This window comes from Rhagoletis pomonella, unplaced genomic scaffold, assembly GCF_013731165.1.
Source record: "Rhagoletis pomonella isolate Grant_MI unplaced genomic scaffold, Rhpom_1.0 Rhpom_scaffold_00003, whole genome shotgun sequence".
NCBI classification, from domain to species: Eukaryota; Metazoa; Arthropoda; class Insecta; order Diptera; family Tephritidae; genus Rhagoletis; species Rhagoletis pomonella.
In genome coordinates, this window is record NW_023458557.1 from 47,113,321 (window position 1) to 47,130,938 (window position 17,618).

At 33.6% G+C, this 17,618-nt stretch overlaps 1 long non-coding RNA gene across 1 annotated transcript in view; it reads right to left on the reverse strand.

Annotated features, from left to right (window-relative positions):
* Nucleotides 1-984: 984 nt before the first annotated feature.
* The window catches only part of LOC118735259, a 39,437-nt gene continuing 22,803 nt past the window's right edge, over nucleotides 985-17,618 (reverse strand). The window contains exon 3 of the long non-coding RNA XR_004992552.1: nucleotides 985-1,024. This is a non-coding gene — a long non-coding RNA (uncharacterized LOC118735259). The remainder of the gene's footprint in view (nucleotides 1,025-17,618) is intronic.

Below are 17,618 nucleotides of genomic sequence, written 5' to 3' on the forward strand. Positions count from 1 at the left end.
ATATTTATGACATTTTTGAATAGTAATAATGAGATCATTTCCATTCTTGGTTAAATAGTCAAAGAATTCTAAACATTTAATTTTAAAGTTACTTTTAATGTGAAGTTCAGTTTCAAAAATTTTCGTTTTCTTTCTTTGTGCAAGGAAGCAAACTTTATACTTAAGATCCTCTCATTTGCTTCGTTTGAGTGTGGTATTGAAAAAAAAACCGAATTACATATTTTTTCAAACTGTGGAAAAGTACCACTCTATATTTCCTCATGGAAAGACTACGCGATTCAACATTGCTCAAGAAAAATCGCTCGTGTAAATGGTGATTCAAAAATCGCTTGCCTCAAAGGGCTCTGTCACACGGTCAGTAATTGGGCGCGTTCATAAGTCTGTTTGCTTAGAAACGCACAGTTGAGTAGTTACGCTCAGCCCAACAGTTGGCAACTTTCCGCATTTTTTCCAGAAATTTTTTTACGCTACCTGAACTCAACGTGTTATATTAAATTTAACGCCGATTTGTTAGGTGGCAGTTGCAAACAAATTTATTATATTTTATATTACTGACGTGATAAAGTAACTAAAATATTTTATAATAATACCACGTTTCTAAATATATGTTTTTAAGATGTTTGCTATATAATTTTACACTGTTTAATTCATTGTAACATTGAACGATTTTTTCAACACGGCGGCCGCTCAGCGTTGAATTCTAAATAGTATCGGCGCAACTATCTCTATTTGTTGCAATTTCATTTGTTTACATTTATCAGCTGTTCATTTGGCAGCATATTCATCAAGCCGTTTCTAAGACGTAATTGTTGGGTTCAACAGTTGCCAGCAGTTTCGTAGCAGATGAGCTAAACAGCTACGTCTTATGACATTGATGGATTGATGGATCGCGCACGAATCAGGGATGAAAAAGTAGGTACAATTGTACCTTTTTCCGACGTTTGATGACTTAAAGGTACGTTAGGTACAGTCAGTAGATTTTAGGTACAATTATTATTATTGACCCATATTCGATTTTTGATTTCTGAAAATATATTTAAAATGCTTTCGAAATTATTATATTATACTAAAATTGAAGTTTGAAATGCGAATTCGTATGGTATTTGTTATACAATGAACTATATTTTTATAAGAAAATATTTAAAAATAAATAGCTGTTGGCCAGCGAAATCTAATTTTTCTCCGTTCCAATAATTATGTTATATTTTTTTTTAATATCCAGGTTAGGGCTGCCAGACGTCCTGGTTTTATAGTATTTGTCCCGATTTAGACAAATTGTCGTGGAGTCCTGGCCCACACTTAAATTGTCCTGATTTTTTAATGAAGGTCAGTGCAGACGCTCCTCTAATTTTTAGCAGATTTTTGCTACGAAAAAAGGTTAAGCCTTCTGTCATTAGTAGTCGAAAACTGATAACAAAACTTTGTTTCTAACATGTTGAATATTTTGATTCTGTTTTGTTTATTTAGTTAAAATCTTTTTTTTTTCAGGCGAATGCCGAAAAAGTGCAAGTTCCTAATCAGGTGCACGACTGAGGGGTCATACATAATACTACCCAGTAGATAATATCAGGAGCTAAAATCTTATCCAAAAGACCTTTCTGAAAGCTACTCCTTTCTCCTTCATTTTTTGTATGGAGCGGCACAAATTGAAGGGCTTCTGCTTTCGCTACTCAAAAAAGAGCTTTCAGAAGGGCTTTTGTAGGACGCCGTTTGAAGAAGTTCTTTTAAAGTTTTTCTTAATTTATAAAAATAATACTTATTTAAGGAATTTATTTCAGGTTCATATCAAATAGATTTATTTCGACTTGCAATGCCTATTGAATCTTATTTTTAATGCTAAGTAATATAAACATATACTTAACCCGGCGAGAATGTGGCCAGGTGTGACATACCCATCCTGTTACTTATAGGAGTGTATTTTTCTCTCTAGTTATTCAAACGTTTAGTTGCTTTGTTTAGCTGGAACCAAAGCACTGCGGTAGAGAATTGTGGCGTGATCGCATTGGGGCTTGTGCTCGAGTTACAAGCTTGCTAACATCGCTTGGGTATGTAATATTCCAACATTTATTCTTCATAGAATCTCATTCCAAATAAATGGACCTTCCAATATGTGGAAAAGCCATATGTATGGAGTATGCGGTATTTTTTTGTAAATACTGTTTCCCTTCAATATGTGGTGGATTTTTTAAAAGTACCAAAATTTTTTTTTGAAAAGTTTATAATTTCACTTTTCTTCAGTTATTGGTAATAATAAAAGTGTTTAACTGCATATAATTAAATATAACTGAACTACAACATTGCCCGTTACAGTACCTTTAATTCACCGCAAATTCTATGTCAAATACATTTTGGAGCATATTTTATATGCGGGTATGTCATACCCTGCCACATACTCTTTGTAACATTTTGTTACCACACTCCCGCCGGGTTAAGTATATTCGCGTAAATTGTAAATAGGAAACACCTTTCTAGGAAGCATGCAGGGAAACACTTTTTTCAGTCCTTGTTGGGTAAGTCTTTTAGAATGGATTCACTTAAGACAGCCTACCTAAATTATCTTCAGGTTATGCATATAAAAATTGGCAAAAGTTATCATAAGTGCATTGTAGGATATGCGAAAATTCGCTAATGGTGGTTAGGAAAACATTCAAGACCACGTTAAAGGCACCGCTTTTTCCAAGCTACGTCACTGCCAAGATAAATTGGTTCGTTTATAATTAAAAATTCAAAACTTGAGCGTTTCATCATCAATCATTCAGTTCTACGGATTGTGCCACAAAACTACATTGCTTATAATATCAGAACCAAAGCAACTTAACTTATAGGGAAAATATTGGCACCATATTCACTTGTATCTTCTTTTTTGATTTGGATGATAAGTATCTTAGTCAATGGGTTCAGGATTATGACAGCCGTAATGTAGGTATGTTAAAATAAAATACAACCCTGGTTCTTTTCCAGCAAGTCGAGATTTATTACTTAATAAAATAATGTAAAAAAATATTTTTTGAAAACAAGCTTTTATTTAACATGTACAATCAAAGGAATAAAATAATGTAGTGTTGCAAAAGATTTTTTAGCAAGAAAATTTTGTCACAACTGCACTAAAATGAATAAAATAAGTTAAGGTCTCGTTAAAGTTACTAAAAGCCATTTTGTGAAAGGAGTTACTCAAACTCTAACAAAAATTGCTAACAATTTGACCTGATTTACTTCGTTTTTAAAAAAGTTTTTCGCGCGAATAGCAAACCGGCATTTAAATACCTGCATACATACATATGCATACATACCTAACCAATTATGCATGACCGCTGAATTCGCCGACGAGCTTTTTTAAAAACGAAGTAAATTAGTACAAATTGTTAGTAATTTTCATTAGAGTTTGAGTAACTCCTTTCACTAAATGGCTTTTAGTAACTTTAACGAGACCTTAACTTATTTTATTTTATTCATTTTAGTGCAGTTTTGACAAAATTTTCTTGCTAAAAAAATCTTTTGCTACACTACTTTATTTTATTCCTTTGATTGCACATGTTAAAAGCTTGTTTTTTTAAAATATTTTTTTACATTATTTTATTTTGAACTTTTTAGTTTTATTTTATATAACCAGAACATAATGTTTTTATTAAGGGCTGACTCTCTATTTATGAGCGTAGTACATTTAATATAAGCGGCGTAAATCTTTTCGATCATCTGTTTAGGCTGAGCAAAACACGTTGAGTCCAGGTAGCGAAAAACTTGTACGATGGAAAAAATAGCGGAAAGTTGGTAACTGATGAACTGAGCGGAACTACGTAACTGCGTTTCGAGGACAAACAGTAAACGGTTAGACAATCTTAGTCTTATGAACGCGCCCAATGTGTCACGAATTAGGAGCATTATCAGAAATGAATCGGTGTCTTATTTAATTTAAGCATTCAGTTCAAGTACAAACCACACACTACCTGGTGTCTACAGAAATTCGTATAGAAATATCCCAAGGTTAACACCTGATTTATTCAAACTAATTTCGGGTGTTTTATCTTACCAAGGAATTCACAATAGACTCTATCATACCACTGCCTAAAACTATCCTACACAGCTGCGCCGGCAAATTACGCTAAAAGAAGCTGTTAAGCAGGGAGCGCACGATTTGTACATTTTGGCAGTCACAGAGTGGTGTTGTCTAGAAATAATGAGTTTAGCTCAATAACAACTTTCAAAAAACACCACTCTGTGACTGTTAAAATGAACAAATCCTGTGATCGCTGCTTTTGATGAAGATAAACATAAGGAGCTGCGAAATTGTTAAAATTTAAAGCTAAGTGTATAGTAAACATTTAGATTGTATGTTTGTTGTGTATGTGGAGATTCTTGCAAATTATTTTGAAATTTATACACATACATGTATACACAGCAGCAAGCTCATGCCACCAACAGCGATGTCGTATGCATAGAATTTCTACTGAGCATGTTTGTAAGTTAACTACATACAAATGTATATATGTATATCCATACATGAGCAAACATGCCATACGGAGTTATACCGCGCGGTACCATACCGCTACGGCTTGAGCAAACCTTTATGATGAAAACAGCTCTTATAAAGATTTTATTTTGTTGCTTAAAATAGAACAATTCTTTATATGTAAAGTCTATCTTAAACTGAAGCATTTTCACCTAAGCTAAGGGCCCGTTGTTGATTTTGAAATGTTAGCAAGTCATTATAACCCATTTATGAGATTGAAAATAGTGTTGGAAAACTATCGGTAGTGTATACATTCGATAGTTTCGATAGTGATAGTACAAAATATTCGATACTATCGATACTATCGAAAATTTTCTAACATATGTATATTGACTTAGAATACTAATACCTGTTTTCACCAATCTTTTTTAAGATTTATCAAACTTAGTATTTAAAATAGTAAAATTTCCTAAAAAAATTTGTTATTTCTAATTATAACAGTCTGATAGATTTAAAATTGTAAATGGGCAAATTGGATTACACATTTTATGGCTAATAAGGTCAAAAAGAATTTGCAAGTGATATAATAGATATCATCGCCTGTTAGTTCGTTTCTTCTTCTTGTCGGACAACAGTCAAGAAGAGATCTTGTTCTCAGATAATCCATTTCGCAACAAGAAAAACCATAGAGATTATTTGTATAAGCAAAAAGTTAACAACATATAACTTGCGTAAAAAAACGAGGAAGTAAACAGTTCATTTCATTTTAATTGAACCACTTTTTACCCTAAAAACTGTAAAAATTATTTTAAAACCAAAAGAAGTTATTTTTATAAGAAATTATATAAAGTCAGCCTTTAAGTCAGTCATTAAAAACTAATTACTTGCGTTTTACCATGAACCTGCTCGACGTGTAGTTAATAATGATGTGAACAAAATATAACTATCGATAGTGTTCAGAAAAATTCAATAGTGCCGGCAAAATAAAACCATCGATACTATCGATAGCCCCATCGATAGTTCTCCATCACAAATTGAAAACGAAAAACGAGGAGCGAATGCAATACAAAGCATTAGATTTAATTGACAATAGTCAAACTACATAACATAGACCTAAAATTTCTACAGAGAAAGTACAAATTTGAGATCGGTTTTAAGCGGTCGTTATTCATATATCCACATTCATACATATATTACCCTTCATATCAATTCAGGTCTATTACATGCGCCCCACGCTTTTCATTTTCAATCTCATAAATGGTTTATAATGACCTGCTAAAATTTCAAAATCAAAAGTTATCTATACAAATTCTATGGGATTAAGAAATATTATTTTCTAACTTTTAGTCCACTTATAAAAGCGTTGTATATTAAATAGTTTTATTTTTTTTATTTTTTTTTCTACCTTTTAGTCTTGTCTGTACAAAATTTTGCAATATATATTAAAATAATTCAACTTGCAGTGAAAGAGAACAGAAGACTATGCAAGCAAAATTTTGTTTAGTATAAACATACATATGTACATTAGGGTGGTCAAAAAAAAGTAAAGTCGGAAATTTAATGCTCTCACCCCCTAGGATTGTTCTATACCGAAAAAAAGTATACCCCTGTTTTTTTATTTTAAAATCAAAATATATTTAGAGGTCGCTCAAAGCGCTCAAAGTTTCCCATGTATTTTGTATGGGGAACAAAAGACTTTTCGTAAAAATGGCATAGAATCCATGGAAATCAAAATTTTTCAATCTGAAAGCTCTGCTTCTCTTCAGAAGACTTCAGAGAATAATGCCCAATTGTTCATTTAAACATTTTTTAATTTTAACTATTTTTTAAGGGTCTCCAAAATATCCCAAAAAAAATCAAATATACAAACAGAAATATACAAAAGAAAAAAGAAAAAATAGTTTAAATTAAAAAACGTTTAAATAAACAATTGGGCATTATTCTCTGAAGTCCTTTGAAGTGAAGCAGAGTTTTCAGATTGAAAAATTTTGATTTTCATGGATTCTATGCCATTTCTACGAAAAGTATTTTTTTCCCCATACAAAATACATGGGAAACTTTGAGCGCTTTGAGCGACCTCTAAATATATTTTGATTTAAAAATAAAAAAAAACAGGGTTATACTTTTTTCGGTATAGAACAATCCTAGGGGATGAGAGCATTAAATTTCCGATTTTACTTTTCTCCCATACATTTTTGGACCACCCTAATGTACATACATACATACATATAGCAGCAGTTAACTTCATTTAAAGAAATGGCGTGTCATCCATTTCCGAAATTGATTTTCTTATTGCGCAAATTCAAGTAAGCATGCCAAAAAAATCAAAAATAATGGAGCTATTTTGAATTAAAACAATAATTTACATATTTCTTTGCAGAGTATCGGAGTTATTCAAAATTTTTATTCAAAAACCTGAGTTTTACAGCAAGTATAGCCGTTACCAATAAGTTTTTCGTGCTAGGATCTGGGAATTACAGCTGCACCGATTTATATGGTGAAGTGCAGCCGTTACATCTTACAAGTAAGTATACCACCCACGGTTGCCAACCGTCCCGTTTTCGGAAGGACTGTCCCGGATTTGGGAGCTATGTCCCGGTCCCGGTAATATACATGCCGGAACGCAAAATGTCCCGGTTTTTGGCAAGAAAAAATGTAAAAAAAAATAGAATTTTTAAAATATGGACATTAAGGTGGTCAAATTGTTCAGACGACAGTTTTTCGACAAATCCAATGGTATTTTCGGTTTCTCTAGATAATTCTAAGAGAACATGTAGAAGAAACGATAAGTCGGAAATAAGTGTCTAGCCTGTGCATTTTTAAAAGAAAAATTTACTCTTTCTCAAAATTTTATTTTCCGTTATATGCCGGTTTTACAAAGTGTTCACCTTTTGTTACAACTATGTAATATGTATATACAAAATGCCTATATTTTAGGTTATAACATTTTCAATTGGTTTACCATATTTACCGTCCAAAATCCGTGTCAAAATTATAAACGCACCACATATTGACGATTTTTAACAATATATTTTCTTATCATTTAATCTAAGTTATTTTTTTGTAAAGATATAGTTTACTCTTTAACAAAAATCGTATAAATCTAAGTTTCAAACATTGTGGAATATTTAAAAAATATTAGCAAACTTTTGTAAAAATTTAGACCTTTTTAGATGGATTTCTAGAAATATTTTGAGTATACAGTTTCGTTTATCAAAATAAAGTGCAATTAGCTAATAGCGTTTTCTTTTCTCAAAATAAGTTCTGCCCTTTTATATGGGAACTCTTCCTTTGCGTTGCCCTGAAACCTGAGAAAATGTTGCGTTCTTTATATGAGAATGAAACAGAAAATATACTACTCCATCACAATTTATTTATAGAACTTAATAAAGCTGAATTATTCACTTGGCCTGTAAGTCCTTAACAATTTTAAAGCAAAACACTTATTTCTGATAGGGAAAATAATTGTATTTTTACAAGATTAAATTAAAAATCAACCATTCAACTCTCACCTTCACGCTTATTTGAGGGCAGAAAAGGCAGCACTTTCGCCGGATCAGAGCACAACCTGCTGAGAAAAGAACACGCCGCCTTGTGAAAGGGCTGAGAAAAGAACATGAAAATGTGACAGCGCTAACACAAGGCAGAATAAGTACAGCCTTTTTTCGAGAAAAGAAAACGCTATAAGATTTACCATCGCTGCAACAAGTCCTAGACACCTTCATATCGAATTTTTGTTTTTAAAATATAAAAACTGTTTCTTTTTAATCTTTGTTAATCTTTTAAGTTAAAAATTCACAAAACAGATGTATTTCGCTACGTAAAGGTGAAACCGTGCCAAGTCCACGTTATTCAAAATTTATTTTTTGATGCAGAATGACAGATACTACGAAACTATATCGATTTCTGGTCTTTCCTGAACAACTTCAAAAATTGATTTGGCAATCGCTATCGATAGTATCGATCGTTTCATATTGCCGCCACTATCGAACTTTTCTTAGCACTATCGATAGTTGTTTATTTTGTTCACATTGTTAGAAATGGACTATGTTTTTTGTTATAAAATGTTTTATTGAAATACACGAGCTCTTTTTAACCGACTTCACAAAAAGGAGAAGTTTTTCAATTCGTTGGAATATTATTTTTTTATGTATGTTACCGCATAACTTTGGACCACGTTAACCGATTTCTATAATTATTTTTTTAAGGAAAGGTGTTACCTCACAGGTGGTCCCATATTAATTTGGTTTTAATCCGATCTTAAATTTTTATATGAGATTTGAAGTCGGTTTTGTTTTTTGCTAAAACATTACTTGTTGTTTTACACAAGTTATATGTTGTGAACTTTTTGTTTATACAAATAATCTTCATGGTATTTCTAGTTACGAAATGGGCATATTTTCACACAACTTTATCTCCTTTTCACATACCTTTACCGATTATACTATGAGCCAAAACCGGACAGGTAGCCCAATTAGCTGTACATGTACGCGACTGAAGATCTATTCTGATAAGTCAAGCGAGAAAAGCCATTGAATTCGACAAAGTGAAAACAAGCTTTCGATAGTATCGAATATTTTGCACTATCACTATCGAAACTGTCAAATGTATACACTATCGATAGTTTTCCAACACTACTGAACAGTGTTTTTTTGTGGGATTGATTAAACGACCTACCAATCAATCTTGGTTGTTTGGTACAAACCCAGGGTTGCATATCTCATATTTAAATAGTCAATATAGGCCATTTAAGTTCAGATTAAATGTATGATCTGAAGAAGAATAGTGAAAGTTAATCAACAATCTCTACTTAAGTAGGCCATCTGAAATTGGGCCAGAGCCTTTTGACCCCTTCGGTATGATAATTATAGACCGTTATGGCACACGACTATGCAGCATTATCCACATCGCCTTAACAGTATTCAGAAGAAACACATCGTACACAGGGCTGCCAACTTGGCTCAAACCGTGCCATTTTTGGCCGTATTTTACTTCAAATGGCACTTAATTTTTCAATTAGGTGCTTTTGAAAAATAATAATATTTCAATTCATTTTTGTGAAATCCTTTGCGTGTACTTCTTTTTGTCAACTAAAATTTTCTAATTTCTATAGTGTATACAACTGGTTTATCTTACTTTGCATTGGACTTTTGTTTTAGGAATGTGTTTGTAATTTTAATGCTAAATGAGAAGAACTAAAAAGAATTACAGCTTTTTTGGCACTTTTATTTTTCTATTTGGCACATTTTAGCACTGTTTTATCCTCAAAATGGCACTTCATAGGTAAGTATAGTTGACAACCCTGATCGTACTAACTGAATTTTTTCTGCGCGATAGTAGAAGTACCTATGTATTAGGGTGGGTAAAAAAAATCAAGTATTTTTTTTTTTGGATCCGACACACGAAAACTAGTTCCTAGGTACCTCTAGAAAGTACTTTCCAAATCTGAGCTCTTAATATTAACGGGAAAATTATGCTCATCATAGTTTTCCATTTTCAATTTAGTCTCATATAAAAATGGTCATATCTTATCACCAATAGATCGTTAAACCAGTTGCATCGTCAATATTTATAGGAAATTGAACGCTCTACAAAAATGGTCTCGTATACTCTTTTCATTAATCTAACCATTTAAAAGATATTCAAGGTCAAAAATTTAAGTATTTTAAGGAAAATAACTTTTTGTTTTGAATTTTGTAACTAACTAAAAAATAATTATTGTCAAATGAGTTTCAATTATTTCTATAGGAAATTGAACGCTCTACAAAAAAGGTCTCATGTAGTTAATCGATTACTCTAACCATTTAGAATATATTCGCAGTAGAACTCCAATGCCTACTGATTTTAATAGTTTTTTAATAAATATTTCCAATTTATCCATTTAATTTATGAATTTCGAGATAACTTATGATCTATTTCAGAAAAAGAAGGTTTTTGTTTAAGAAATATCATCAAACATATCAGCAGAAAAAAATTCTATTCTATTTCGCCATATGAAATTTTATAATTCAATAAAGTATTGATACAAAAATATATTTTTTCTTTTAGTTTAAGCTATAAAAATTGACTTGATTGAAAATTTAATTTATAAAAATTGATAAACTCAAATTCTCATGATTATTGTCAAAATTCATAAATTGAATGGATAAATTGAAAATATTTTTTGAAAAACTATTAAAATCAGGCATTGGGATTCTACTGCGAATATCTTGTAAATGGTTAGAGTAATCGATTTACTACATGAGACCTTTTTTGTAGAGCGTTCAATTTCCTATAGAAATAATTGAAACTCATTTGACAATAATTACTTCAATCTTTGACCTTGAATATCTTCTAAATGGTTAGATTAATGAAAAGAGTATAACAGACCATTTTTGTAGAGCGTTCAATTTACTATAAATATTGACGATGCAACTGGTTTAACGATCTATTGGTGATAAGATATGGCCATTTTTATATGAGACTAAATTTAAAATGGAAAACTATGATGAGCATAATCTTCCCGTTAATATTAAGAGCTCAGATTTGGTATGTACTTTCTAGAGGTACCTAGGAACTAGTTTTCGTGTGTCGGATAAAAAAAAAAAAACTTGATTTTTTTGACCCACCCTACTATGTATGTACACTTTTAAGCTGAAATTAGTCAAGAACGTAAACCTACCGGTACGTAAACCCGAGTCAGCTGACACGATCTGTCTTACCAAAGCAACATGTAAATGAAAACTCAACACCGCAGAATTTTTCTGTAGTTGTAGCCCGTAGCGCAGAAATCTGCGGAATTTAGATTTTTCCGTGTCAGCTAATTTCTTCCTTCGTTAGATGGTTGCCACTTCGTCAGTTTTGCAGATGATAAAAAAGTTATAGGAGCCTATTCAAAATATGTTTAAAATATTTGAAATTTACTATTGAATAAGGTTTTTTGTTGAAAACTAAGTAGTTTATATTTAGCTACAATCAATTACAGCACGAAAAATTGCAGTTGAAAAGGTAAGTTTATGAAAAGGCATTGATGAGTGGCAACACTGTAGTAAGCAACACTGAGGGCTCCAGTAATCGACAAAATTCTACGTATACAGACTGCGTTTAAGTATACGTTCTGCGTTCTTGACTAATTTCAGCTTTAAGATGCATGCATATGAATTATGCGTGGCTTTTATTGTATCTCTGTATTTCCATAACTCCCTGTGTGAGGAAACCAAATAATGTAATTCTTAACAGAAGTGCTTAAAACTTAACAGTTTGGCAATTTAAACACTGTTGAAGTTGATTTCCTTACTAGCGCATGCAACTATATTTCTTATTTACTACCGCCGACAGCTTTAACAATTTTATAGTGGTTTTACGTTCTTTGGCAAATTACGCTCCGTTAGCCATAAATTTTACTATGTTTTGGCCGGTTGTAAAAACCAGTAGTATTAGTAATAATACTCATAAAGAGCCTAAGTAAATCAGAACGACTTATGTTATTTCGAAGTTAACGCTAGTAATGCACGGCAATGCTAAGAAAAGTTTTCTCAAAATATATTCGTGACGAAATTTGTATTATCGTTTTGGTAGCGTTAGTACCTATACATACCCAAATCGATAATTAATTTTTTAAAGGGAAAACTACACAGGCCTGTGCTATTTTTGATTATGTACTTGGATGTGAAACAACACATTTTATGAAAATTGTTAAGCAGATTTGCGCTCCAATGCAACGAACATACTTATTTTAAGCCATCTTACAAAATCTTTTATCAAGATAAAAAATCCCCATACACAAATTTTGCCACTGATAAAACTTATACATACGTATGTATCTGGCAAAAAAATGTCATATGGTAGGTAATAATTTCGGCCTGTGGAGACGCGTCGTTAGCCAATCTTTCAATGTTGTAAAGGGTAAAATATTGCTTATTAGGGCTAAAAGGCGGTTACACTGTTCAACTTTCACAGGAGATTAGTTGAATCAAATGTTTACATCATTTAACTGAAATATGAACAATGTAAACGCCTATTAAATACAATGTATGTTAGTCCAAGAGCTGGCAACGTTTTTCTTACACTATTTATAACCAGGCTAGAACTTTCATGATGAGTCCGCTATGACGGCCCATTAAACTAGCTGAAAGTCTGGCGGCCCTCCAGGGGTGGCTTTGGCGCCACCAGGATTTTTAAGGATGCAAAAAAAACACATCAATTACACTATTTTAACCAGTCGGGTATTTTGGGATATCAGTGTTGGTACTTCTCCGAAACCGAAAAAAAAATTCCCAGACTGGTAGGGCGGTGCAAAGTGGGTGCCAGACGCGGCTAAAGTGGCGATTAAAAGTGGACTATTTACATTGTAATAACCAGGCTAAATTTTATAAATTATCATATCCTCAGGAAGCTATATGTTTGAAGCCAGACGAAATTTTGGGTGCAAATGCCCTGCCAGATCCGAAAATCCGTTACTATGCAGACGTTCAAATCAACTTGTTGACGAAATGGAAAAGTATCGTAAAAATACTATAAAAAAGAATTTTAAAAATAGCAGGCGTTCAAATAAACGCGTTTCTCGTTGCTCAAAGTGCTCCAAAATCTTTCAGAACATATAATTTTGTTATACAGCGATTTTATTCAGAATACGCAATTTGTTTCAATAGAGGAACGCCATGTTAGCAACTTTTGGAGTTGTGTTGTGTTTCTATTACTTGGAGTCCTTTTCTGTCAAGTAATGTCTTCATCGGAAATTACTTGTGTTTTTTGTCATCGTCGAGGATGTGAAAAATGTTTACTATTTACCGCACAATCACTACAAAAATGCAGTGAGGTTCTACAAATCCGAAAAAACAATGAATTAAAATTAAAGGAGGTGATTTTACCTTCTGGTGTGGACACTGTGTAAAACAGATAAATCTTCACTTAGCAAAGCCTTGGAAAACTTAATCGTCAGTGAGTCACCAACCAATATCGATATACTAGTAGGCGATGGGTTTTTCATACTGCATTTGATGAAAGATGTGCCTAGAACATTTGGTAATATTTCCAAGAAATTTGTGCAGATGGTAACTAAATCTAATGCCAAACGAATTGATGTAATTTTTGATCGTTACGTTTCACCGTCGATTAAGGATTACGAACGTTCGCTGAGACATGGAGTGGAGGTAGACTATGTGATTTCTGGACCTGATCAGCCACGGCCCGCTGATTTCTTCAAAGAACTGAGGAATAATAAATTTAACGCTCTAGTAGGCAGAACCGCCTCCAGACGGTCGTTAACTAAACATCTTTTTAGTGCACCTATAATAATTTTTTTCTATATTCGTAAGGCACGATCTTTAGACAAAAATCGTACCCTTACGGCGAAGTAAATTTTAATCCGTTTTGTCAATCCGTTTTATTTTAATCGGCAGTTGAATTACAGACTTTGAAAACACGGTTAAAATTAATTATTTCTTGGAGGGCCGCCAGACTTTCAGCTAGTTTAATGGGCCGTCATAGCGGACTCATCATGAAAGTTCTAGCCTGGTTCTATATGGTGTAACCAAAACCGTTGTCAGCTCTTGGACTATGTGTACGATTAGAAAATAATAATATTCTGAACCAAATTTTTTTTAAATTTCATTACTGCTACAAAACTTGAAAAGGAGGACAAGGAGAACATTTTTGATCAAAAGGAGGACAGGGAAGGACACAATTTTTGAGGAGGACAAATCACGTTTGAGGAGGGCAATCCTCCTCAAAGGAGGACGATTGGTCAGCTTAAATAGTATTCAAGTGTAGATAGAATGCATTCTCAGTTTTGTTCTATCACGTGATTTTTTGATATATTGGCCTACTAAGTTTTTAGATTTTTGTTAACTTAGAATTTAATTTTTGAAGCTTCATTTATTCAAGGACTCCTTCAGGAGGCAAATTATGACGAAAGAATATACATGAAAAATATTTACTACTATATTTTATTTTCTGCTTTTCACTTCATTTACTCCGATTTCAGCTTGCCGTAGTTCTTACCCTGCTTAGCACCTTTTCTGTCAAATAGTGGGACTTTTTGCATGCCATACCAAGCAATAAAATTTAGTAATTGATAAATAAGGAACAGCTTCCATACTCGCCGTTCATATGAATACTATCAGCGGAACTTATATCTACAGAAAGTAATTTGGAAAAAAGTAAAGAGCTAGAAGTTAGGAAAAGGTGTGGGGGATTCGTGGAGTTATGTATTTTAAAAATATAAGAAAAACTTCCAATCAAAGATCCTTTTTTCAAATGTCTTGAGTTTCTAGATTGTTTTAAATGAATTTAAAAGAATTAACTGACGGCCAACTGGTTCAACCCAACATCAAAAAAGAAAAAACAAAAAGTTTTTTTTCTAACAGCGGTCGTCCTGGCAGGCAATGGCAAACCTTCAAATGTATTCTGCCATGAAGAATAGCTTCTCATAAAAATACAATCGCCGTTCAGAGTCGGCGTAAAACTATAGGTCCCTCCCTTTTGTGTAACAACATCATGATGCACGCCACAATTCGGAAGAGAAGCAGGGACAAACACTAACATATGTGTTAGCGCCAATCTATTAAGGCTCTCTTAGATAGACTTTTTTTTATAAAGTTTCCATCAGGCCCAGATTTTGAGAAAAACGAGGTCAAATTGTCAAAAAATCGTGTTTTTTGCAATATTTGAGAAGCTCTAGCAGAGAAAGAAAAGGTCCTGATGGTCACTTAACCTTTTGTTTCTTTGCTAGAGCTTCTAAAATATTGCAAAAAATGCGATTTTTGACACTTTGACCTCGTTTGACCTGGAGTTGATGGAAACTTTATACTTACGGATTCGTAATCAGCACAAAAAAGTCTATCAAAAACAGCTTTAACATTTGCCGCACCAAAATTTTGTTCAATTTTTGTTGGTCTGTGTTATTATTATTAAAATAATTAACAGAAAGTCTTTAGAAAGCATAGCGGTATACACAGATGTTAACCAGTTTAATTTAAACGATGAAGGAAAATTATTTTGAGTGATTCCGGGTCCAGTCAATATCACAAAATTGTTAGGAATTACGGCTACGCTACAACAACCCCGCCCATATCGGTTAGTATATCAGTCGTTGTCGTCAAGCTCAACTAACGGAAGACCTAAGAAGCGTGCAGCCTCTATAGGGTCTGTCCACAGGGACAAAGACGTTAGTTGCGTTGGGTTTTCCGGGCATACGAAGAGATGTTTCGAGTCGTGGAGTGTCCCTCCGCATGCCGGACATGCGTTTGGCACATCTGCATCTAATCTTCTCAGGTATGAGTTCAACCTGCTGCAGTAGCCAGAGCGAAGTTGGGCTATTGTGATCCGTGTCTCCCGAGGCAGACAAAGCTCCGTCTCGTCTATGTCTGGTTGTTGTGTGCCCAGAACAGCATTCACAGGTCTGGAGTCTACGTAACTTGAAACTGACTCCCTGTGAATGCCGCTCAGCACCTATCGATAGGCTGACGGGTCCACAGGTTGTTTTATGAACCTCTGGACTTCATCCGTCAGTTCGTAAAGATGCCTTCTGACATGCCTAGACGAGGGCTCCTCTGCAAGCAGGTGTCTGTTCGGGTGTCCACGTCTGTGGCTCCCTACTAGGAATTGCTTGCAGAACATTGTGTTGTGCTCCTTTATGGGGAACATTTTCGCCTCGTCATGCAGGTGGAGCTCTGGCGACATCATCAGATAATTCGCTGACCACCGTTTGAGTCTCTGTGGGAATGTGGAGGCCTCTACGTCTTCTAGCAGCGTGGAGTGGCATACATTTGCAATTTCTTTTACAGAAAAACCTTCAATCATCTCTGTCTCTGCATCTGGAAAATAGTTGTCATCTTCCGAATCGTAGAGTTTACCGGTTTATTTAAGAAGTTCAGTATGTTTCTAAAAATGTCTCCTCACGAAACAAGTTTATAAAAGGATCTGACGTAATAAGCATCATATTGAGCAAATCTCTATTTGTATTAACTCGGGAAGATTTTCGCGTGTGGAATGTCCTAAAACGTCAGCAGTCTTTATTTCTGGCTTCTGACTGGTCCAAAACCAACAACAACAAATATTTTAATTTACTTATCCTCTCGTTCAACAGCAATGCGCATTTTTCCAATTTTTGACGCGATTGCGCTAATAGTCCGGGAGTTAACGACAGAAATTTTCGGGTCATTTTCGCAAGCCTAATTTTTTTTCTATGAGGTATGCGAGTAACGTACAATACAAATTTGGAAATTAATTTAAATTCTTATTTTTATCGTAACAACGAGAAAAATAATAGTCTGCTTGGCAGCGAAGATTGTCTGCCAAGCCTATGCAGTTGCGCATGGCAAGCATCGCGCGAGCACCACGGCTACTACGCTGTATTAAGTGTAAATAAGGGTTATTGGCCAAAACGCTTAAAAAATATTAGAATGATAGTTAGACAATCGGAATTGATTGAAATATATCTATATTTTGTAAATTTTTACGTTTATTTTAACAACTATAGTCACATTCAGCATCCCTGCTTCCTTTATATCGCGGTTCAAGAACACCCTGTCAAAATGTTTGTATTTGTACATTTTGACAGGATATTAACCAGGCAGAAGAAGAAAATTTTTTACTTGTAAGTATGCACAATTATACAGTCTCCGTGAATTATCTAGTGAAAACAAGTGCATGCCAAATTTGTCTATAGATGTCTGACGTAAAGCCGTACTGCGTTTTTTTCGAAAAACAACAGAGAAATTGCAAACATTGGTCATCAATACTTTGAATAAAGGTGCACATACTCTTTCAATTCGCAAGAAGAATAATTTAGATTTATATGACGTTGTCTTGCATTTTATCACAAAAAGTACATCGTTTATTTGCATTCTGCTATTCTTGTACAATACCACTAGCGACAGACTCATTGGATTTTGCGGTATGCCCCTCATCTTCTCGTATATATATTTCCGTATCCAAATCAGAGCTATGCGGCACATGTTCGATATCACAGCTCTCATGTGAATCAATATTTGCACAGCATAAAATATTAACCGTATTAAAATTTGTTAAATATAAGTAAGTCAAACACAATTTGTACTACATTTTGACCTTAATCTGAAATCATTATCTGGACTGAAAAACATAATTACATTAACATTCATATATGAGCCAAAGGCAAAACGAAATAGCGAAAAAGGCAGGAAAAGGCACTAGGTATTGCAAAAAAAAA